At 42.1% G+C, this 23,713-nt stretch overlaps 1 protein-coding gene and 1 long non-coding RNA gene across 4 annotated transcripts in view; both read right to left on the bottom strand.

Moving 5' to 3' along the window:
• Window positions 1-23,713, bottom strand: part of TUNAR (TCL1 upstream neural differentiation-associated RNA) — a 166,153-nt gene that overhangs the window by 3,492 nt on the left and 138,948 nt on the right. The gene's annotated exons all lie outside the window — the stretch shown is intronic.
• LOC134164298 (uncharacterized) lies at window positions 11,622-16,551 on the bottom strand. The gene is made up of 4 exons (XR_009965089.1): window positions 16,394-16,551; window positions 14,118-14,207; window positions 12,738-12,900; window positions 11,622-12,706 (listed from the first exon to the last, which is right to left on the bottom strand). It is a non-coding gene; the product is annotated as an uncharacterized LOC134164298 (long non-coding RNA).

Here is a 23,713-nt window from a genome sequence, read left to right as displayed (position 1 = left end):
CCTTATACAGAACTGCTGCTAGAACTGCTGATACAGAAGCCATAGAGAGCACTAGATTTACCAATTCTTTAATAACTATACTTCTTACTTAATTACTACTTCATTGGGAAAGCACTTTCCTGCCACATCAAAATTAATGTTTCCTACTTCATTTTGCAAGATTCATCATCAACCTAACATCAACCTAAGAACCTGTCCTGGTTTCAGCTGTAACAGGATTTTTTTTTCTCCTTCCCAGTAGCTGGTGCAGTGCTGTGTTTTGGCTCTAACCTGAGAACAATGCTGATAACACACCAAAATTTTTAGATGTTGCTCAGTAGTACTTACCCTGATCAAGGATTTTTCAGTCTTTCATGCTCTGCAAGTGAGTGAGAAGGTGTACAAGAAGCCAGGAGGGAGCAGAGACAGGACACCTGACCCGGACTGGCCAAAGGGATATTCCATACCACAGCACATCATGCCCAGTATATAAACTGAGGGAAGTCACCCAGAAGGCCCAGATCACTGCTTGGGTCAGGCTGGGTATTGGTCGGTGGGTGGTGAGTGGTTGTATTGTGCATCACTTGTGTTTATCGTTTTTTCCCCATTCTCCAGCCAGTTTTATATTCTCTCCCCTTGCTATTTCCCTTATCATCATTAGTAGTAGTAGTACTAGTAGCTGTATATTATACTTCAGTTATTTGACTCAATACTTCTTAACCCATAGGGTTTGCATTAATTCTCCTCCCATCCCACCAGAGCAGGGGGAGGGAATGGGGAGATGAGGAAGCAGTTGTGAGGTTCTGAGTTACCAGCTGGGCTTAAACCATGACACAGCCTTTTGAAAAGATGTGTATTCCAGAAGCTATCCATGAAAAGATACGTATTTCATATATTCTGCTTTGCACAAAGGAGGAAAGGACATTTCAGTGCTTAGGACACTCCCTGCACTATTCACCTCATTGCACTTCTGCTGATTTTTTATATATGTATGAAAAACCCACATAGTCTCCCTGCCTCAGTTTCTTATCTATCTGTGGAATTCTTTGAAGAACTGCCCAGCCTATGTCCATGACAGGAAATGATCCATAACAAAAGTGAGGCCCCACAAATAATTCCAAAAGAGAGAGATGTAAACATGAAAAATTTCAAATCCAACAGTGCTATAAAATACACCCACTACCATGTCCCCAGATCTGTGGGACCTTCTGCACCCAACTGTCATTGCAAACAGCCCAGTGAACTAGACTAAACATTTCTAGCAAAAGGAGATAATCCCATTCATCTCTCTGCTCTAGCATGAGCAGTGACTGATCTAAAGGTGATGGTTTAGTGGCAGAGCTTTGGAAAAGGCAGCAGCAAAAGTGCACGTTTGCGAATTTACTGCAGTACGTTTATCACATTGAGGATACAAAGCACATCCCTCATGAAGTGCCTGCCCTGATATATCTGTCAGCTTTTGAATATGCTAGCACCTTGACTTGCTCTTGGAAAAGTTTTGTAATCTTAAATCACTTCTCTTCCAAGTCATTATTCATTATTTATGAGCTCCCCAAAGATGCCGCAAGTGGAGGGTGCTCACAGCAGAAAGAGGCCGCTGGGGAAATAAGAGGAGGGGAGCACGGTCTGGGCTCTGCCAGGTACCCTCCACACTCGTCCTTCTCTCCCCATTCTGGCATTTTGAAAAACAAGAACAAAAACTTCGGAAAGGCTCCCAGGGTCCGATGCTGAGCTGGTACAAAACAGCCTCCCTTCCCCAAATTCAGCTGAGCCACCTCTGTTTACACCAGCTGAGGGTCTGGCTCCTTGTATTAAATCTAGTTTGAATATCAATAAGCACAAATTTTGTATTCTTAATCCATAATCACAGACAATCACCAGCCAAATTGTTTTGATATTCAAACTTGTTTGCAGTCCCTAGGCTATTAGTTGTGATGAGACATTAAGAGATAAGAGAGCTTTAATTTTCTGAGGATAGTTCCACCGTCTGGGGATAAGAAACACACAGCAGAAACTTGTTTTGATTATCAAACTGAAGAGGGCACAGAAATCTTAAAAAGTGGAGTGTGAGTTCAGATGCTGGAGCTGACACCTTTTATCTCACAAAAGTGCTCCTATTACCAAGCAGGGAAGAAAGGGTCCTTGAGGATTTAACCCCCCTTGCACATCACAGCCAAGTGGAATTTTGCTCCTTTACTCCTAACAAGTTATTTTAACCTTGTTTTCCTGCAAGGACAGACCTGGCAAAGTTGGGTGCCCAGCTCAAGTCCTGGCCAGCCCCCAAAACAAGATGCTGAGCACGGCAGTTAGGTGGATACTGCACTGCTGCTAATGTTCTGTGGGGCAAAGACAGACTAAGCTCACACATTTGTGCTCATTAGCAGTCCTATTTCTAATGAATACATTGCCATATTTTTACTTCTGTGACAACTTTGCCATATTCTGACTTCTGTTGATGACTTTGCCATATTCTGACTTCTGTGCGACTCCCGATCCTTGTACCATTTTGACTGGATAAATCCTCTCCTAAACTGTACTAACATTCTATGTTGTCAGCTATCAGTCAAGATCCTGCTCAGAGAAGCACTGGCGGGTGCAGGGACACACATTGGTATTTATTTTTAGAGTTGGATGTCAGGAAACTGAAAGGCACTATGTAAATGCAAGATAATGCCAAAAGAAGCTCTGAGGCCATAATAAGCTTCACTAGAGACACAGCAGCTTGCACAGACAGTGTGCAGTATCTATGAATAGCAGATGAATTGAAATAGAATAAGCAGAAACTAATACCTGGTAGAATCAGGATACCTGAAAAAAGCAAAGGCCTGCCATCAGAGTGGAGAGAGGGGAGACAAGGAAATGTACCCAGATCAGAAAGATCAGGAATGTGAGCCAGGGTCAGTAACACACCCCAGCAGCAAGCAGAGAGACCAGTGCCTAAAGCAAAGAGATGTCTCAGGGGAGAGACGACACAAACACTTATGTAGTCTTCAAGCAGGAATATAAACCCACATCAGGCTGCTGCTGGCAGGTTTTAGTCAGTGGGAAACACATGCTATTTATAGCACTACAGCCAGGATATTTCCAAAGGTCTCAGCAGCATGAGACCTCCTCTAAAATAAAGGAAAGCACTCAGCAACAAAGAGCTTATTCTGAGAGGGCAGAATTCAAATAAGTAACACATTATAGGGCTCATCCTGCTCCCCACCATGGGTCTGATCCAGTTTGTTCTGGCAGCAGTTTTTGTCTCCCAGGCAGCTCAGAACTCAGAGGAGGCAAAGAACTTGCAGCCAGTTTTACCATCCTTCTCCTTATGCATGTATCTGGGACCATGCACAACCCTGAAATGCTTAGGATACCTAAGCTCTATTATAAAGAGACCAGATGTTTTGAATGTAAGTACTCTTATCTTAGAAACAAAGCTATGACATGTAGCAAGAGGATGATCCTTAAATCCAGGCTCTACAGGCTCCCCCTTACCTGCAACCGTGCAGACAGTGCTATCCACAGACTCATTAACAGCCTTTGAATCCTCCACCTACACAGTTTCCCATACATCACGATTCATAAAGCTTAATGAGTTCTAGTTTGTGATAGAAACAAGCCTGACTGAAACATAGGTCTTATTTAATCCATACCCTTCTCCCCTTGATACAAGATGCACTATGAAGAATTAATTGCTATTAATTAAAATGACCAGTCTATCTAAAACAAACTGGAAGCATCTACCATTAGAAATCCAAATTTCACAAATCCAGATATGATTAATTTTCTGGCTAGGTCCAAACAATGGTGAAATTTCAGTGTAATTCTGGTTGGGCTAGACAAGCCTGTTTTGTGTTTACAATCCATTTTCCTGATACACAGCACTGTGCTTGGTTGCTTGGTGATAATGCTCAAAAGCAAAACCGTTTGACTCTCAGTTGGTACTGCAGCACACACTTGCCATTTTCCTCCTTTTACTCTGTATTTCTTTTCAGACTTTTTGAGTTAGAATAGCATTTCCACCCTCCCACTAGTCTTGAGGTTAGCCTCTGATATCTTCTATCAGCAAGAGAGGAAGAATGACAGGGTCTATGTTTACTTTTTTTGCATGACTCCCTCTGCATTGTGTGCAAATGCACTGGTTCTAAAAAAATACTGACTGTGCATGCTCCATTTTCAGACAGTTTACTGCTCTGCTGCAACAAATGGTTAGTGCTGAAGATGAGATTTTCATATTGTGGATACAATGATGGGGAACAGATTTCTCACGCTGCCTGCTCATATAGTGTCTTCTGAGCACTGTCCTGCAGAGCCTGAGGGGCTTCTGCCCCAGAAGCAGCAGCTGCAATGGAGACGAGAAACCAAACATCAGCCTGAACAGGTCTTTTGTGTCTCACTGCTGCTCCTTTACTGTCAGTGGGAACAGAAAGTGCTAGCCACAGGGAACATTTCCCAGAACTGCGTTATAAGATGTCCAGTATAGACCAAACACGTGTTATGGGCATAGAAGTAGCTAAATGGAGCCAAACCACAGCCCAGCTGAGCAGGTGCCCATTTACTGTTAGCTCAAGCCAAAGGTGTAAAGCATGACTGCAATACTGCTTACCCCACTATACCTAACTAGGGTCCAGAAATCTGCAGCTCAAGGACATTCTCCACCAGAGGAAGCATCTTTGGGTTCAATACCCCTTCATAGATTTGTTTTCTCTAAATTTGTCTAATTGCTACTTGAATTCATGGTGTTTTGTGTTTTTTTTTTTCTGTACAGTGTCTTCTAGTAATGAGCTCAAAAGATAATTAAGAGACATTTGAAAAGATACCTAGTTATTTGAACCTGTTACTTCAATCCTCATTTATGTAATCTGGGAAAGAGTAAGCACCTGGCTTTTATACTGCAGGCCACCTAGAATGCTGTAAGTCTCTTACCATATCCCTGTGGTAACCTTTTTTCAAGACTGAAAAAAGTAGAGGTCTGAATAGTTGTCTCCTTGTACAGAAGCCATTCCATGCTTTTGGTTATTTTTCTTGCCTTTCTCCCTGCCTTTTCTAGTTATATGAGTGGGTTTTGAAGCAAGAAAAGACAAAACTTTTCTGGGCTTCTGGTATTAATGTGGAGTCTGTGCACTGGGATTTACATTCTTTCAATTTTACCTTATCTTTCCTGAGCTTAAAAACCAGAATCATCAAGAACCTTTACAACGACCTAGATTCTGGCATATTCAGATTAAATAATAGTCCCCCAACTGCTAAAAGCCGTAAAAGTCACATTTTTGCCCAGACGAAAATAGCATTAGCTGAAACAGCTATGTGAGAGAATGAGATGAGAAAGTATCTCTTTCCATCGTTTCAGATCTCAGCACCTCATTTTCTGTTTCAAGGGCATTTCCAGAGTTCTCCTTTAGGAACAAAAATACGTTGAAGCTCTGTAAAAGGAAAACCATACAATACCCAAGTCTCAGAGAAAGACAGGTCTCCACTATCTGCCAGAAGGCACATAACCTCAGTCATAAGCAATTTGAAGATCTGCCCTCACCACTGCATGTTGGAATGGAAACTGAGCTGCTTCAGAAGACATTTAAGAAATATTAAGACACAGAAAAGTGACACAAATCTGTATTAATTTGTTGCTATAGAACATTTCTAAATTCAGCCAAGACCAGAAGATAATTTGGCCAGTAATGGATGAAACTACCTTTGTGTCGGATGTGACCTCTCCATACAAAAAACAAACATCTGTTAGAAGAGCATCCAGAAGCCTGAGGCATATAACACCAGAACTTATCTAGAAAAGAGCTGTTGGTTTGTGGGTACAACAACACTATAGAAAGCCTAATGTGTCCCCCCTTTTAGTTGCAACTATATCTTTATTCCAAAAGTAGTTATTAATTACAGTTATATTAATGGACACTCCAAAACTGCAAATAATTCTAGCCAACTGGTACTTTCTGATGTTGGATAGTTGTGTTCTAGCACTTTCGGAACTTTTAAAAATTATAACTATTTAGTCTGAAATTATACAAATGCTAGCCATTTGTCTCAGGGAACATATTTTCTGAGGAAAAAAAAACAATCACCCAGTTTTGCTGTTTATAGGAATGGTACTTGGAAACCAATTGTTGTTTTATCCGTATAAAAACCTGGCAAACTTTTCTGTGAAATACTCAAGTATCTGCACTTTTGTAGCAATGACTGCATTCTCAATTTTTTGTAGCTGAGATTGTTATAAGTGCTGATGAAGGCCTTGTGCATATGAAAATGCATTTATTTTTAAATGATCAGTTTTGTGAAAGAAATTCCCTCTTGTCATTTTTTTCCTGTGTAATTACTCCCTGAGCTCGAAGCAGCTTTGTAGCACTAGGTTGAAATTACATTGATGGTTGTCAAGATAAAAATTTGAATACCAAAAGGTTTTCAGTTTGCTTTTAGAAAAGAAATCTTTTATTTGTTTGATTGCTTGTTTTTTTTTGAAATTAATTTGATAGACCAACCAAAAATACCACAATTAAAAGTGAGCCAGGATGAATTCAGCCTCCTTCTCTTCATGCGTTATCAAATAGACTAAGCACTATTCTGTCCACCAGATTCCACCTTCAGAGCACAATGCATTGCCATCAAAGAGGAAAGAAAAGAGCTTTTGCTTGTAGGATGCTTAATTTATATATATATAATTTCTTTTTTTCAGCATTTAAAAGGTGGCAGGATGTCCTGGTTTCAGCGGTAGCAGTCATTTTTCTCCTTCTTGGTAGTTGGTGTAGTGCAGTGTTTTGACTTTCGGCCTGGGAGCAGAACTGATAGAGGTGTTTTGGTTTGGCCAAGGACTTTGTGAGCCTCATGCTCTGCCAGGGAGGAGGGGAAGCCAGGAGGAAGCAGAGACAGGACACCTGACCCAAACTGACCAAAGAGGTATTCCATACCACAGCACGTCATGCCCAGGAGGTAACTGGGAGTTAGCCGGAAGGGCTGGGGGACTGCAGGGTTGGAGGAGGTATCGGTCGGTGCTTGGTCGGGCTGAGGGGGGGCAAGTTATCGGTCGGCTGGTGCTGAGGTGTTGTATTCTCTTCCCTTGTTATTTCCTTTATCATTATTATCACTGGTGGTAGCAGTAGTGATTTGTGTTATACCTTAGTTACTAAACTGTTCTTATCTCAACCCGTGGGAGTTGCATTCTTTTCGATTCTCCTCTCCGTCCCTCCGAGAGCAGGGGGAGGGCAAGAAAGGGGGGGAAGTGAGCGAACGAATTACCTGACTGGGTTTAAACCACGACACAGGAGAGTCTGGAAAAACAAGCAGCAGTCTTGGAACAGGACAACACATTCATACCACACTTTTCAAAGCTGTTTCCCTGTTCTGTATTTCTGGGAGCCTTAAACATGGAGGCTTGAATATTTGAAAGTGGTGAGTACTAGCCATTGTAATGGAAGTCACTGGGAGCTGGAGTATGTACTGTCTGGTTCTCCAAAAAATTACATCAGGCATCTACATTTATGGATACTTGTAATCTTACTGGTTTTTGCCTTAGGTTACCAGCTGTACTAGGTAGCAATGATACCCAGAGTTGCTATTAAGGTTCTGTAAATGGAAATTAGTCAGTGTTAGCATGTGGCAAGGACCTGCACAGTGGAACAGCCTGGAATGTCTCAGTGGGAAATAATTTTGCCTTTGCAGCAGACTGAGCTATGCATTGAACAGTGAAAAGAAAATCAAGAATTGATTTTCTGTGCCATCTATTATGTGCACCAAGCGAGACTCAGATCCTGGGCAAAAATAGTCTGTGACTGATGCACCTGTGCACAGTTGCAAATTAACGGAGCAGAGACAGTTTTACTTGCAGCATTTCTTAACTCCAAGTGCTGAGCTGTGCAACCTTGATAATGCTCTTTTCACATACTGTTTTGTTCGTAATTATTACCTATTTCAGCCCAAATTTAAAAATAGAGCACTTCCTTATCAAACACATCTGTTAGGACACAGTTGCAGCTGACTCTTTGAAAGTGCCAATAACCTGCAATTCATGCTGAAGGCTACTGGCACTGTCACAGCAACACCATCCAACCTCTGACAATTTCAAAGCCTCTTTCAAAGTCCTAAAATGAACACTCCAAAAAAGTCATCCAAAAATCCCTTGCCACTTTTAGAATATTAGACCTAATGAGATAAAATAACAGATAATTTGAGGAAGAAGCTAGTTTCTAAAACAAAGTTATCAAAGTAGGATAACACTCCAGGCAACCAACTCCCACACCTTTTATCATCATCATTAGTCATTTATATTGCAGCAGCATGCGGCAACCCCTGCTGACGTCTGGGCTAGAAACCAGACACAGTTAGTCAGAATGATACCTAGACCAAGCAGCTTACAAAATTATAACAGTACGAAGCATGGGAAGGGGAGTGGGGAAGAACAGAAGGTTGAAGTGAGCTGCTGAAGGTTAATTTGCACAAACAGGGCACAGCCAGGAGAGACAGGCCCTTGATCCATGGGAGCAGCTGCCCCTCTAGCTTGTGCTCAGAGCATGCACAGCATGGGGAAAAGTGCCCGATCAACTGTGCAGGTCCCATGCTCCAGGGGAAACAAGCTGGTTTTGCATGGAGTAACGTATCTGGAAAAACATGAAAGTGAGGTGACGCATTCCTTCAGGGCTCAGGGTAGAGCTCTGTGGCACAGCAGAGGAGTGGCATATGGGGAAAAGTCATGATTAACTCATCAAATGGTCTGGCAAGGCCATGAGGATGGGCAGTGAAGAAAGGAACATGGGACGAACTGGATTTCCTAACTCCCGTGCACTGTCAAATTGCTATACAAGTGCTTGCTGAAGCACTGGATATCACAGAATCACAGACTCTTTGAGGTTGGAAGGGACTTCTGGAGGTCAACTGGTCTAACCCTCTTGCTCAACTAGGGTCACCTAGAGCCAGTTGCCCAAACCATGTCCAGACAGCTTTTCACTATCTCCAGGGAGGGAGACTTCACAAGCTCCCTGTGCAACCTGTTCCAGTGCTCAGTAACTCTCCCAGTTACATATTTCCTGATGTTCAGAGTTTTCAGTTTTTCAGCAAAGAATGTCACCTTGACAATGAAGCAAAGCCTTTTGGATTTATTTTTTCTCCTATTGCTTATTACTAGTCTCTTTTAAAAGATACTAATGATGTGGCTATAGATATGCAGATATTACTTGCATATGTCTTCCAACTCTGTACAGTATGCCCAACAACCCATGTTCTATCTCTTTCTCTATCTAGTACAGTGGGTACCATACTATATAAGAACATATTTTGATAACTAATGTAATACAACATACACGTCATGCTGCCTCAAGGTCATGGTAAATTGCATCTGTTTATACGATGCATCTTGACATACTCTTATGTAGTGCCAGTAATTTAAAACAATGCCTATATAAAATATGAGTAAGACCAAGAACGTAGCCACAAAACTGAAAATATTCCACTGCTTTCTTATATTAAGACTGTTCAGTAGCGTATGGGTAACATTTCTTCAGGATTTAGAGAAAGGAGTGTATATTTTGCTACATTTTTCTTCAGCAGACACCAAGCCAAATTCTGTTCACAAAACCTTGAGTAAAGTTACTGTTAAAAGGAAAGTTAATCTGGATTTATGCCCCCAGAACAGACAGCCAAATTTAACCTTGATTTTTTTTTTTTTTAACACATAAATAATTCTTAAAAAATATTGCTTGCAATAAAGATGCTGATAATAATAAATAAAATATTCACAGTGTCTGGATTATTTGAAATTGGTCATTGGAAAAGTCCCAGAGTCCTTGTAACACACAGGGAGATTATTCAGTCCCATTGAACGGGTGTGTTAAATAAATGAATAGCAATACGCCTAGAAACAGTAGGTTGATAATGTTTATTTCAACTTAACTTTCAAAGTGTTTATCTGTAGTGAAGTGTTGCCCAAGATATTCTGCATGTTCACACAGACCTGTTTTTTATTCTAGCAGCTGTGACTCCATCCCTGTAAGACTGCTAAGACACCTTGCTCACATTTGTAAACCATCCATTTAGCTCTATGTGTATTTTTAAAGCCAAATGGTCCTCTATGGAGATATTTACCCATTTCTTCCCCTTTCATGCTGTAAGGCAACATCAACATCAAGGGGTGCTAGGGTGAGAACACTGGGGAAAATGAGCATACCAGGAAAAATAAAGCAAGCTTGTGGCCATGGAACATCTAAAACCCACAAAAGATGCAGCCCTGCAGTAGAACAATGCTCTTCAAGCTCAGGTGAGAGGAAGGCCTTTCCTCACAAAGCAAAATGGGGAAATAAACCCTAACATACCAGAGATATTCAGGTATTGCCAGTTCATGGCTTTTAAGGGAATTCTAGTAGATAGGAAAAAATAATGAAGATCCTGCATGAGTCATATAGATGGGATTGAAAAAAATAAAATAAAAAGACACTTGGGCCAAACTTCTCCGAAGGTCATTTGAGGGGTAATTTAAAAGACCGAACAAAGTATTAGTTTAGGTTAACTTGAAACTTCTGATTGGAATTGTTCATACTCTAAGAAAACTTCTGGATTTGCTTTACTATGTAGGAAAGAAATAGAAGGTGGCTTGATGGGCAAACTTAGTGCTGGTTTAATTTTGGACTGAGAAATGATAATTTCTAGCAAATACTCACAGACACTGGTAAACACAATTAATCCATTCAGTGATACCACAGCATTCCTAGATATTACGACTTCAGAACCTATCTGTAATGTAAATTCAACAGGCAGTTGTACTGATTAATGTTAGATGTGACAGGAATAAGACTACTTGAATGAAAAACTGACTGTGCAAAGTGCTTTAAAAGTGTCGCTCTACCACCCATCCACAAAACCTGAAGCAGAGCAAGATGAAAAACTTTACCTAAATTCATGAAGCTGCACACTGAAGCTCCAGAGAACCAAACTCTTTTGCTCATGTTTCCAGATCAGTACCCTTTTCTTTGGACCACATTGTCTCTCTGGACCATCTTATTTAAACTGTAGCTTAGCTTCAGTTTATACTGGTTCAAGTCCTGCAGCATAGGCTTTTTAACAAGTCACTTTGCAGCACCAACAATTTAATTCAGCCTAACAGAAACATAGAAATAGAAACACTAAAATGTCTTTTGACCTTTGCTGTTAGCTACAATCAAAACCATGCAACAAAAACAGCAGAGAGGAAATGTAGGACATACGCTCTAAATGATGAAAAAACTGTTTGGCCACGTAACACAGTACATTGAAGAAAACATTCAAGAACAATTAATCCTGCTGAAAATATTATCCCCATAAGGCTGCAAGGGTCAGTGTCATCTTAGATCTTGCAGTGTACAAGTGCCAGCCAAAGAAGACCCACACGCAGGCCCTACACTCTTGGGCAGGAGGTCACTAAACACTAGCAATTGATCTGTGGCTTTACAGACTCCAAGAAGCGGAAAAAAAAAAAAACAAAATAAAATGATAAAATGTGCACAGCTCAGAAAAAAATCTTTACACTAAATTCCTCTCCATTTCTTCTTGATACAAAAGCAACCTTTCAAAGATTTCCCTTTGTTTGAAATAATTTTTCTCCAGAGACTTCCCAGGTGGTTATCTGCATTCAGACAAGCCTGTCTAACTTCAGAACACAAGCTAAGTTCCACTCTGCTTATCTTACCAGTTCTTAGTTTCTCTTAAGCACCACTGACAGAGGTAACATATCCAGCCCTTGTTCTCACAGGCTTGGGAATTTGTGTCACCCTGTAAACTACTTTTTTTTATGCTGAAACTGGAAGCCATGTTGCACATGCCACGGGTCCAACAGGGGACATAATTTTGTTACCCAGTGGCTTTTTCTGTTGAGTTTAGCATGGGCACTGCCTCAGTCAGGCCACAGACCTGGCTCCGCATCTCCAGAAACCTTTCAAGTTGTAGTCTGACATTTGAACCATACTTTTCAATTCCTTAGATCTCCAGATGCCACGTACACTCCACTAATTCACACAGAAAGTCTGCGCAGTGACTAGTAACTGAAATACAGCCAACTCTCAAGTGAAAGTTACAAACCAAAAAGCCACATCAAATGGTCCAGAGAAGGGGAAGGGATGGAGTTGTTGGGACTTTTTTTTCCTGAAGAGAAAGTATATGGCAAATTTATACAGGGAAAAGACTTACTACATGAATCAAAAGATGTAACCATTCTTTGCAAAAAACTGAAGAACCTAAAAAGCTCATAACTCTGTATTGGTACAGCAATTATATTAGCTTCCTGTATTTTAAAAACCTAAGATAAAAGTTTAATACTTCTGATTTTTCTTTTTAAATAGAGAGTTACACTAGACAAACTCCAATTTAAAATCTCAGTGGGGCTGACAGCTGTGTTAAAGAAGAGAGCTTTTTTTATGGTACAAGCTTGTGGATTGATTTTAATAATGGATATTTTCTTACCATACATCCAATATTTATATTCTTTTGTTATTTGAAAACCTGTCAGGGGACACATAAATCTGTCTGCATCATAATTACACTTGCCTACACTTCATACCTATAATTAGGCTAGGACTTATGGCAGCAGTCATAGGAAAACTGGACAATCTATTCTGCATGGGTTAGTAAAACTCCAGTTATTTTTCCAAAAGGATAGTCTATATTACAGAGAAGAAATTAATTCTGTCAAATTTTCAGGAAGCTAAGGTTTGGCCAGGATGCATTTTTGGCTTATTTCTGAAAGAAAACATTCAGAGGACTCCCGAGTCTGTCTTCCCTGTATTTAATAATAAAAATAATAAAAAAACTGTAATAAACTGTATTTATTACAGTTGTTCCCAATTCCTTCTTCCTTTCTCTAGTTTTCTTCACCAAAGCTTGCTTGGAGGGTGCAAGCCATAGTAGGAGCTGCTCATTGGCCAGCAGTGCTTGCAGGTAGCTTGCAGAGCGAACTATCACTGCTGCAGCTCACTGTGCTCAGAGGGGAAAGGAAAACAAATGTAGGCTGGTGGAGGCCTTTCAAGCCAAAGTTTACGGTTGTACAACACAGTTGCATTCAAACCCCCACAAATAATCCAAGAATCAGGCTTTTTATGGAAAGCCACTGGCAGTGTTTTACTTTGAGTACTGCTGCTTCTTGGACTACAAATGTCAAAAGCATATCTATAATGATGCGCTGCTGCAGGCTGGCCTTGGGAAACCCTTCACAAAAATCTGCCAGTGAGGCTGGGTCACCTACCTCCTCCTACAAAGTCATCTGTTCTGGTCACAGCTACAATTTCTGCACTCTCCCTGGGGCTAAAGTAAGCATTACTGAGAAGAAAATGTGTATGACTTACAAATACACAGCACTCCACCACACACAGGTATTTGCAAATAAAGGACAGAACGGCTTTCTCATAGACACCTGCATGTACACCACGCTCTACCAGCACAGTGTCTGTGCCACTTTCCATATCCTTCATAACCAGTTAGGAACAAACTCTTCCACACCACACTTGCAATAACATTTTTGCTGTACACTGCTGTCTGTCACAGGAAGGATGGCTGAGTGGCCAAAGCACCGACTGGGGACTTATGGCCTCTGGGGTACCAAGGGGCACCTACAGGAGCACAAAGACACCCGTTGCAGGTGGGAAGCTGGTTAGCACAAGCAGTCCTGGCTCTGAGAAACTGTATCTCCTCCTCCCTGCTCATGAGGACTCTCTCCTCAGGTATGTGCTGCTGGGAAGATGCTGTGCAGAGCTACCAAACATTTTGTTAAAGCACAGGATTTCCACCCTGTCAAAGCACTACATGGGCTGCCTTTCCCTCACTGTTGCCAGGTGGTAATTGCTAAGCAGAAAGGCAGAGATTTGCAAAAATGACTGCTCTTTATAGATGGTGTATTTCCCTCTCTCAAGAGCCATAATCCCTCTGTTAGCACAAGTCTCTGTTATCTTCTTCCTGTTTTCTCATTCCTGACTTCTTGCAAATGATTATTTTGCATTTTTTCCCGTGTCATTTTGCTGTCAAAACTGTAAACACTAGGTTATTACTAGGCATCTCATCAAAGGAAGATTTACAGATGTTTGGTCTTCATTATTTTGTTATAATTTTACACATTATTTTTTTAACAGCACGGTAAACAAGGTATTGAAAAACTCCCAAAAAACAGTTCCCTTCTGTTCCAGTCATTTATAACTGACATCAGCTGTAACTCTGTTGCAGACAGGACTGCTGCACACATAACGGTGCCCAAGGTTTCTCCAACATAGCCATCTGGAAGCAGAAGTCTCCTGGAAAATATGAGGGCCTGCACCCCATAAAGGGAACAGCTACCTGAAAGCACAGCCACAGTCCTGCTAGCAGCCTTCCAGTATCTGAAGGGAGCCTATAAGGATGCTGGGGATGGATTCTTCATCAGGGACTGTAGTGATAGGACAAGGGGTTAACAGGTTAAAACTTAAACAGGGGAAGTTTAGATTGGATATAAGGAGGAAGTTCTTTACTGTGGGGGTGGTGAGGCACTGGAATGGGTTGCCCAGGGAAGTTGTGAATGCTCCATCCATGGCGGTGTTGAAGGCTAGGTTGGACAGAGCCTTGGGTGGTATGGTTTAGTGAGGTATCCCTGGCCTTAGCAGGGAGCTGGAACTAGATGATCTTAAGGTCCTTTCCAACCCTAACTATTCTGTGATTCTATGTACCCCGAAGCCCACACTTCCCTCTGCCTGTTGCTTAATCTGGCTAGATCTATGACAGCTGGGTACATTTACACAGGTTGTTTAGTACAAGTGTAAATAAACACCCTAAATAGAGATACACAGTTATTTTTATGCGGTGGAATAAGAAATTAGTCCTTTCATTGTCAATCATTTTCACAGATTTTTGTGGCTGACAAACAGGCTGTTTAAGTGAAACTAAACAAGATGTGCTTAGTCAGTTCAGCTGTGAAGCAGCTCTGGTAATACCAGTGGAGATCTGCATGCAAAGGCATTGTGCAGAGACACAGAGATAGATATGCCCTGTATGTTTGCTGAAGCCTACGTATGTGACAGATAAATGTCTGAAGCAGAAGAATGTAAAGAAAATTTCAGCTAAAGAAATAAAGTGCAAAGCCACTCTGTATCTTATACCGCAGCAGCTTGTACTGGTGGTGGTGAAGAAACCAGCTGGTGGTGTGATCCAGCTGTGGAAGAAATCAGGGGCACAATTCTTGCCGAGTCCACCAGGTTCTGGATTAGGCTTTGAAAGCAAAAGTTGCCCAGAAAAGCAATAGGGACAGAAACAAAAAATATTTTTTCATAATTTTGTCTCCCAAATTGCTGGCATATGTTCTGACCCTGTATCACTGCGTAAGTTTCTGAAAATGGCCCACATAGTAAGTTATCACCTCCAGTAGCCTCAAAGAAGAGGTCCATGTAACAATGAAGATTCACAGAAAGTCTCTTACTTTTGGCTGTCTTATTCTCATTTAGTAACATCTTGTGGCAATAACAGCCCCTGCCTCATGCTGCAGCATTGCTTTCTAGCTTAGGTATTTAAGGATAAATATAGATACACCTATGGAGGCATGAAGAAAGATCAGTGGCAAATGATCATCACTGCAAAAAGCATTAAAGATAATGAATGTATTAATCATTCAATCCAAAAATCAACATAAAAATCCACAAGTAATGCTGATAACTGGGACCAGGTATGTGGTAAAGCAGACAGTGAAACTAATTACCTTTTGGACACCTTTGTTGTTCTGTGTGCTTGCAGAGTTAGTTATGGAAGTTGCATTCACCTAGAATTTAATTCTCTAGAAGCGACTGCTTCTCTTACCGTTTGTACAGTATATACCAGTGTCAGGCCCTGATAGCAATAACTGATAATAGCATAGATAATAATCTATGTGATAAGCACAGGGCAAAAATGATCCCAAATTTCAAGCACACCCTTCTCTTAGGTAGGGTTCTTGGAGGGCCTCATGCTGAGCCTCCCAGCTGTTCTGAGCACCTGCAGCTCCTGTGGTGCAGCAGGGCCAAATCCTGCCAGCAGTTTTGCAGAAGCAGCTTCTGAGGCTGCCTCCTGCTCACAGCGAAGCAGAACACTGCCCTCTGTCCAACCTCACTGCTTTGCATGTGTCCTTCATGGCCTGAATTGCACATGTGCTATAACAGATCCAAGAGGTTTCTTTTGAGCTCATGGTGCTGCACAAGTTAATAAAGTTATTGTTTTCTACGTTACGAGAAAAAGCAGCAGCCTTACATATTTGTGCTGTATCACCCAATCAGTAAGCTAGAAAAAGTGAGGCCAAATCCTGAGAGGGTTAAGCCAGTCAAACTACATCAGCAAACATCGTCTGAAAGCATAGACATTGCTTGGCATATATATTAAACTGTCGGGAGGAGCAGCCAGTGAGCAACGCAGTACTTGACCTATCAGCATGATACAGATCATTTACATAGATTTTCACAAACATTAATGGATTAAACCTCACCTTGGGACACACAAGCAAGGTTCAGTAGTCCTGACAAACATACCTGGAAGCTGACTCACACAGTGGTTGTAACCTGATTTCCAGGAGAACCCAGCAGCTTTTACCCAACAAAGAGAATGGGACTTCATACCTCTACATCAGAAGAAAAAGAAGCACAAAGCGGATAGCAGCCTTGGCCCAGCCATTTTTGTCTATGGGGAGCTGGGGCTATGGGGACTTACGCGCTGATTTCCTGGCTTCTCTTCAATTCACACCAGCTGTGATAATCCCAAGTAGGATGGTAGCTCTTACCCTGGCACAGAGGACACAGGTGTGTTCATGTGCAAACCACTGTCTTTCACACCCAAAGTGTAAAGCAAACCAAGCAGCTGAAATGAAAAAGTCCTACCTGGTTGCAAGTTTCCTTACACAAACAGCTATCTAAAGCATCTCAGCTCATTTCATTGGGACTTGTTTCTAAAAGCAGGTTTTACACTGAGGAGCAAGGAGGGCCTGTGATGGATACAGCTCACAAGATCACACTGACAGAGCTCGTAGACCAAATGAGAAAGTGGGACATGGTCGTGGCCCATGAGGCTATGCTGGCTGTTTCATTCAATTACCTGGAAGACATCATTTATGCAGTAGAGGAATCTGCTCTTTGCAGTGTGACCGAAGTCTAAGGAGTCATCATAAGCAACAGTGGACTGGGAGATCAGGTCTCTGGAGTGGCAGGACAGGAAATGTTCTCACAGCTGTGTGTTTTATAGGAGGGGCATGCAACAAAGGGGTGAGAGGTTCATATAGTCACGCAGTGGATGGATATACCCAGATATACTGTCATAGGGATGAATGATGTGAGTCCACATGGACTAGGACAGACACAAAAAAGTGTTAGGTGCAGATGTGTCTGTGCAGGCATCTGCTAGAGATGTGTGGGCAAGGAGGACATGGCACCTGATTCTTAAGATATATCTGGAACAAGTCCAGAGAAGGGCCACAAGGATGATCAGGGGACTGGAGCACCTCCTGAATGAAGACAGGCTGAGAAAGTTGGGGCTGTTCAGCCGGGAGAAGAGAAGGCTGCGTGGAAACCTCATAGCAGCCTTCCAGTATCTGAAGGGGGCCTATAGGGATGCTGGGGAGGGACTCTTCATTAGGGACTGTAGTGACAGGACAAGGGGTAACGGGTTAAAATTTAAATAGGGGAAGTTCAGATTGGATATAAGGAAGAAATTCTTTCCTGTGAGGGTGGTGAGGCACTGGAAGGGGTTGCTCAGGGAAGCTGTGAATGCTCCATCCCTGGAGGTGTTCTAGGCCAGGCTGGGTGAAGCCTTGGGTGAGATGGTTTAGTGTGAGGTGTCCCTGCCCATGGCAGGGGGGTTGGAACTGCATGATCTTAAGGTCCTTTCCAACCCTAACGATTCTATGGAAGGTCTCTTCAGTTTTATGAAGGAAATAGCTTATTGATCCTGTCTGTTTGCATCATAATCACACTGTACTACTCCTGTGCTTAACCTGCAGGGATCCAAAAAGTTTGTTTCTCTCTTTATGCATGACCTGACTTCTGCAAAGGGATGCTGAACCTCCATGTGAGTATCCAGAGAACAGGTGTGGGTAGGAGCAGGTTGTGAGATAGGGAGCACTAGTGTTACTGATGTTAAAATTCCTGTGATGCCCATTTGGTGTGCCTTCTTCATGTATCCAATAAATCTACTGAAAGCTAGACTAGAGATCACAAATTAATCTGGAGACATAATAAGCAAAACTATTGTAGGATTCTCTGTGTAACATTAAGGAAGGTCTACTTAATGGCTTTTTTTGGTTTATTTGGTTTGTTTTTTTTTCCCTCTGAAAAAGGAGTATAAGGCTTTAGTGATGCTTATGATCTATCTTCTCTTTTGAAACATTGCAGATGTGACTTGTGGTCTTTTACTAGCTTACTAAAATTCAGCGAGGAAGACTGGAATTATTTTGTGCTGAGCATGAATGGATGGAGCAGACAGTCTGTGGGCCCTTCTGCACCAAGTGTCCATAGCATGGTTTTCAGGGTGGGGACACAACTAGATCCAAAGATACCAGTGATCACTCACAATTCCACTAAAAAGCACACAAACATATGCAGAATTTGAGGGACAGCAATTAGGAGCAGAAGTAACAGAGCAACCCTTCCTCAGTCTGCTCTGATACACTACTGATATTAAAACCATAATATAAGGTAAATCGCATTGAACACTCGGGATGTTCCCAGTGACATGACGCATTGAAACACTCTTACCATTGCACAAAGTAATATCAAAGATGCTGTTCCCTTTACACTGAATGCAGCATTCTGAGAACGCATCCAGCTGTAACAAGCTCCAGAGCATTTTAGTGCAACATAAAGTATTTGCTATGGAACAAAACCACAGGAACTCAAACCACATAGCTATGATGTCAGTGAAGTGGATTAGTCTTCCTGAGGAAATCTTTAGTTTCTAGCTATGATTAATACAGATCAAGAACAAATACTATGTTCAACAGTACAGGAACAATACTGTCCTGAGGGCCATTATGGTCATCCATTAAGAGCCGCTTTCAAGAATGCTTTAAAAACCCTTGCAAAATCCTACCTTCTCCTGCTAAATATTTTGTATAATTTCTCTATTCAGTGAAAAGTTACATTTCCTGTGAATACATAAACAAAAACCTTTCAACCAGTTCTTGGTTTAGGCACAAAGTAAAAAATTCCAACAATACATAAGTCACAGCTCTTAAGCAGTTTTGCCATCTGCTTTCTCATCCAAAAAGCTCAATGGTTTTGTTTTCAAGCATCAGACTTTCCTTAAAGGAAAGTTTCTGCTAGGTCAGCAACATCTCACTTTAGAGACAGTTTTGCTATGGTCTGGGATGTGTCAAAGTCAAGTTTTAGTTTTTTCATCAAACACATCACAGTTGTGATGGAGAAGAAAGTGATGCTTTTCAGTATCTAAAGACATATGCATAAAATGACAAGTCCCAGATTTTCAGAAGTCAAGTATATGTACTGCATTAATATCCTCATTAAAAGAGTAACAAACTATTAAGGCACAATTTATATTCTCAGGTGCCACATTGTTTTCTACTGACACCACTCTTTTCTGTCTAGCTTGGCTGAAAACTGGAACAGGCATTCCCCACTCTGTTTTCTCATATAGAGATGTGAAAGACACCTTTTACCCCTTTTTTCATCAAAGCTTACTGATTTCTTTGGCTCATCAGCTTTTCTCCGGCTTTTTGTTTTGGAGGCTCTTACCTTGTATGAAATTCTTTATTTATGTTCATGAATTACAGTGCTTGCCCAGTATTTCTTAGGCAACTAAAAACCTCCTTATCTATCAAAGTTCAGTGATTATCCTACTATAATCATCAGATTTACTTTCCTGATCTATTCATATTGTAGAAAATATACAAATATTATAAACCCCATGCTCAGGTCCTCAAAGGCGTTTGGATCCCTCAGTCCTGCTTATTTAAAAAAAAACTAAGGGCCATATGATATATTAAGTTCTTAAACACCAGCATGTATTCGAACTTAAACACTTTCATGTATTCTAACATCCAAGTTTCCATGGAAAAATTGCCAGCTTAACTGTAAAAGCCTTTCAGAACCCCTTTTATGATTTTTACAGATCTAGTTTAGGATGGAGGGCTGAGGCAGGCTGGGGAAGACCCTGTGCATCATCACTGCAGATGCAAATAGAGCGCAGGGGATCCTCCTGGCTGCCCTGAGCTCTGTGCTTTGGTGAACAGTACTTTGAATCTAATTATGTAATTGATTAATATAATGGAGTATGTATCGACTAAAGCACTCCTTTCTAATCCTTTTTCATTATAAGCCAGTAAAAAGTTTATGTCAGGAAAAATAAGAGAGTGTACTTGATGCAGTATGGTGCATTTTAAATTCTCTTCTTAACTTTTCTCAGGAATAAAACACAGATGAGATCAGGTTTCCAGTGGACGTACTGCTTTCAACAGGACTTTTATACTCTTCTACACTAATGTGTCACAGTCACAGTATGCTGGAGATTGGAAGGGACCTCGAAAGATCATCTAGTCCAATCCCCCTGCTGGAGCAGCAACACCTAGATAATGTTACACAGGAATGTGTCCAGGCGGGTTTTGAATGTCTCCAGGGAAGGAGACTCCACAACCTCCCTGGGCAGCCTGTTCCAGTGTTCTGTCACCCTCACTGAGAAGAAGTTTCTTCTCAAGTTTAAGTGGAACCTCTTGTGTTCCAGTTTGTACCCATTACCCTTTGTCCTGTCATTGTTTGCCACTGAGTAGAGCCTGGCTCCATCCTCATGACACTCCCCCTTTATATATTTATATACACTAATAAGGTCACCCCTCAGTCTCCTCTTCTCCAAACTATAGAGACCCAGCTCCCTCAGTCTTGCCTCATAAGGGAGATGCTCCACTCCCTTAATCATCTTCGTTGCCCTGCGCTGGACTCTCTCCAACAGGTCCCTGTCCTTCTTGAACTGAGGGGCCCAGAACTGAACACAATATTCCAGATGGGGTCTCACCAGGGCAGAGTAGAGGGGAAGGAGGACCTCTCTCGACCTACTAAGCACCCCCCTTCTAATACACCCCAGGATGCCATTGGCCTTCTTGGCCACAAGGGCACAGTGTTGGCTCATGGTCATCCTGTCGTCCACTAGGACCCCCAGGTCCCTCTCTCCTACACTGCTCTCTAACAGGTCATTCCCCAACCTATACTGGAACCTGGGGTTGTTCCTGCCCAGATGCAGGACTCTACACTTTCCCTTGTTATATTTCATCAAGTTATTCCCTGCCCAACTCTCCAGCCTGTCCAGGTCTCGCTGGATGGCAGCACAGCCTTCTGGCGTGTCAGCCACTCCTCCCAGCTTAGTGTCATCAGCAAACTTGCTGATAGTACACTCAATTCCCTCATCTAAATCGTTGATGAATATATTAAATAATACCGGTCCCAGTACTGACCCTTGAGGCACTCCACTAGTTACAGGCCTCCAACTAGACTCTGCCCCATAGACTACAACTCTCTGGCTTCTCTCCTTCAGCCAGTTCGCAGTCCACCTCACTACCTGATCATCCAGACCATACTTCCTCAATTTAGCTGTGAGGATGCTGTGGGAGACTGTGTCAGATGCTTTGCTGAAGTCAAGGTAGACCACATCCACCGCTCTGCCATCATTCATCCACCGTGTTATTTCCCCATAAAAGGCTAAGAGATTGGTCAAACATGATTTCCCCTTGGTGAAGCCATGTTGACTGCCCCTCATAACCCTCTTATCCTTGATATGCCTTAAGATGGCACCAAGGATAAGGTGTTCCATCACTTTCCCAGAGATGGAGGTAAGGCTGACCGGTCTATAGTTACCCGGGTCCTCCTTCTTGCCCTTTTTGAAGACTGGAGTGACATTTGCTTTCCTTCAGTCCTCAGGCACCTCTCCCGTTTCCCAAGACTTGGTAAAGATGATGGAGAGCGGTCTAGCAATGACTTCCGCCAGTTCCCTCAGCACCCGCGGGTGCATCCCATCTGGACCCATGTATTTATGGATGTCCAGATTGCTCAACTGGTTTCTAACCCATTCCTCATCGACTAAGGCAAACCGCTCCATTGATCTGACTTCATCTGAGGTCTCAGGGGTCTTCAGGACTGCCTGCAGCAGAGTAGACAGAGACAAAGAAGGCATTCAGTAACTCTGCCATCTCTGTATCTTCTGTCACCAGGGCACCCATCCCGTTCATCAGTGGGCCTACATTGCCTCTGGTGTTAGTTTTATCTGCCATGTATTTGAAAAAGCTCTTTTTGCTGTCCTTGACCCTTCTCGCCAGGTTTAATTCTAAGGAGGCCTTAGTCCTCCTAGCTGCCTTCCTACAGCCTCTAGCAGCAGCCTTATATTCCTCCCAAGTGGCCAGCCCCTCCTTCCATGACCTGTAAACTCTCCTCTTCCACTTGAGCATACCCAGCAATTCCCTATTTAGCCATGCAGGTCTCTTGGCCCTCTTCCTTGACTTCCTACGTGTCGGGATCCTCCAATCTTGAGCTCGGAAAAAGCAGTCCTCGAATGTCAACCAACTATCGTGGGCCCCTTTACCTTCAAACAGCCTTGCCCATGGGATTTCCCCTAGCAATTGCTTGAAAAGGCCAAAGTTTGCCCTGCTAAAGTCCAGGGTTGCAATTCTACTTGCTATTCTACTAGTCCTACCACACAAGATTCTGAACTCCACCATCTCGTGGTTGCTGCAACCAAGGCAGCCCTCAACCCTTACTGCTTCGACCAGACCCTCCTTGTTAGTGAGGATGAGATCCAGCAGTGCTCCTCTCCTGGTCGGCTCATCCACCATTTGCATGAGGAAGTTATCATCCATACACTGGAGGAACCTCCTGGACTGTGGCTGGGTTGCTGAGTGGTCCTTCCAGCAAGTACTTTCATTAGGGAATCAGGCAAGTACTTTCCAGAGGTGTGTCACAGCTGGAGCTGTAGAAGCAGACCAGAGTGAGGCAGATACCCTTTCAGCTTCTGGGATATTCTGCTGCAGAATTCAGTCCAAAACTCTAGCACATTTGCAAAAAGCTTTTTTCTCTTCTCAACATGTACAAGATTTCCCTGGGTTTGTATTAACATGCCAAGACAGATATTTTTTCCCCAACTTCAGATGTAATTTTAGCAGCTAAGTAGTTTTTGTACACAACGTCTTTTCCTCTTTCACAGAGAGGATCAAAAACTGAAAGACTGCCTTGGACAGAGGAGGCATATCAGGGATAAAAAGAATCGCTGTTAGGTACCATATTCTTTGTGTCATCTTTTTGCCCACAAGTGGTGGATTCATAATGACTTCTAGATAACAAATCACCAGCCTTCTTGTGTCAATCGGATTTTTTTCTGTGCTGCAATTTGATTATTTTACCAAGAGCCCTCAAAACCCTTACATAGCCCCACAGCTATGCCTAACCCCTGTCAGCATAAACAGATAGATACACTTGTACATCCCACAGAACCTGTATGGCATGATTAGAATATTTCTATTTAGTCATTTTGTGTTTCATCCAGCATATACTTCCCCTGTGTAGTAAAGGAATTGCAAAATTAACGGTTACATTCAAACAGAATGGCTCAGGAAATTAAAAAAAAAAATAAAAATTAGGACAACTGCACCAGGAATTTCCTTTTACACATTTCAACTAGTATAAACTTAAAAGTCCAAATGCAAGTCATTAATAAAAACAAACAAACAAACAAACAAAAAACCAAACCAAAACAAAAAACAACAAAAAATAATCAACCCCCAAATGAAGAGCAACCTTGCAGGGGCAATGATTAACTAAGAATA

Source organism: Pezoporus occidentalis, unplaced genomic scaffold (genome assembly GCF_034315485.1).
Source record: "Pezoporus occidentalis ecotype Australia unplaced genomic scaffold, CSIRO_AGI_Poc_V1 ctg215, whole genome shotgun sequence".
NCBI classification, from domain to species: Eukaryota; Metazoa; Chordata; class Aves; order Psittaciformes; family Psittacidae; genus Pezoporus; species Pezoporus occidentalis.
The sequence above is the reverse complement of the archived record's forward strand: the minus strand, read 5'-3'. Positions and strand labels throughout refer to the sequence as shown.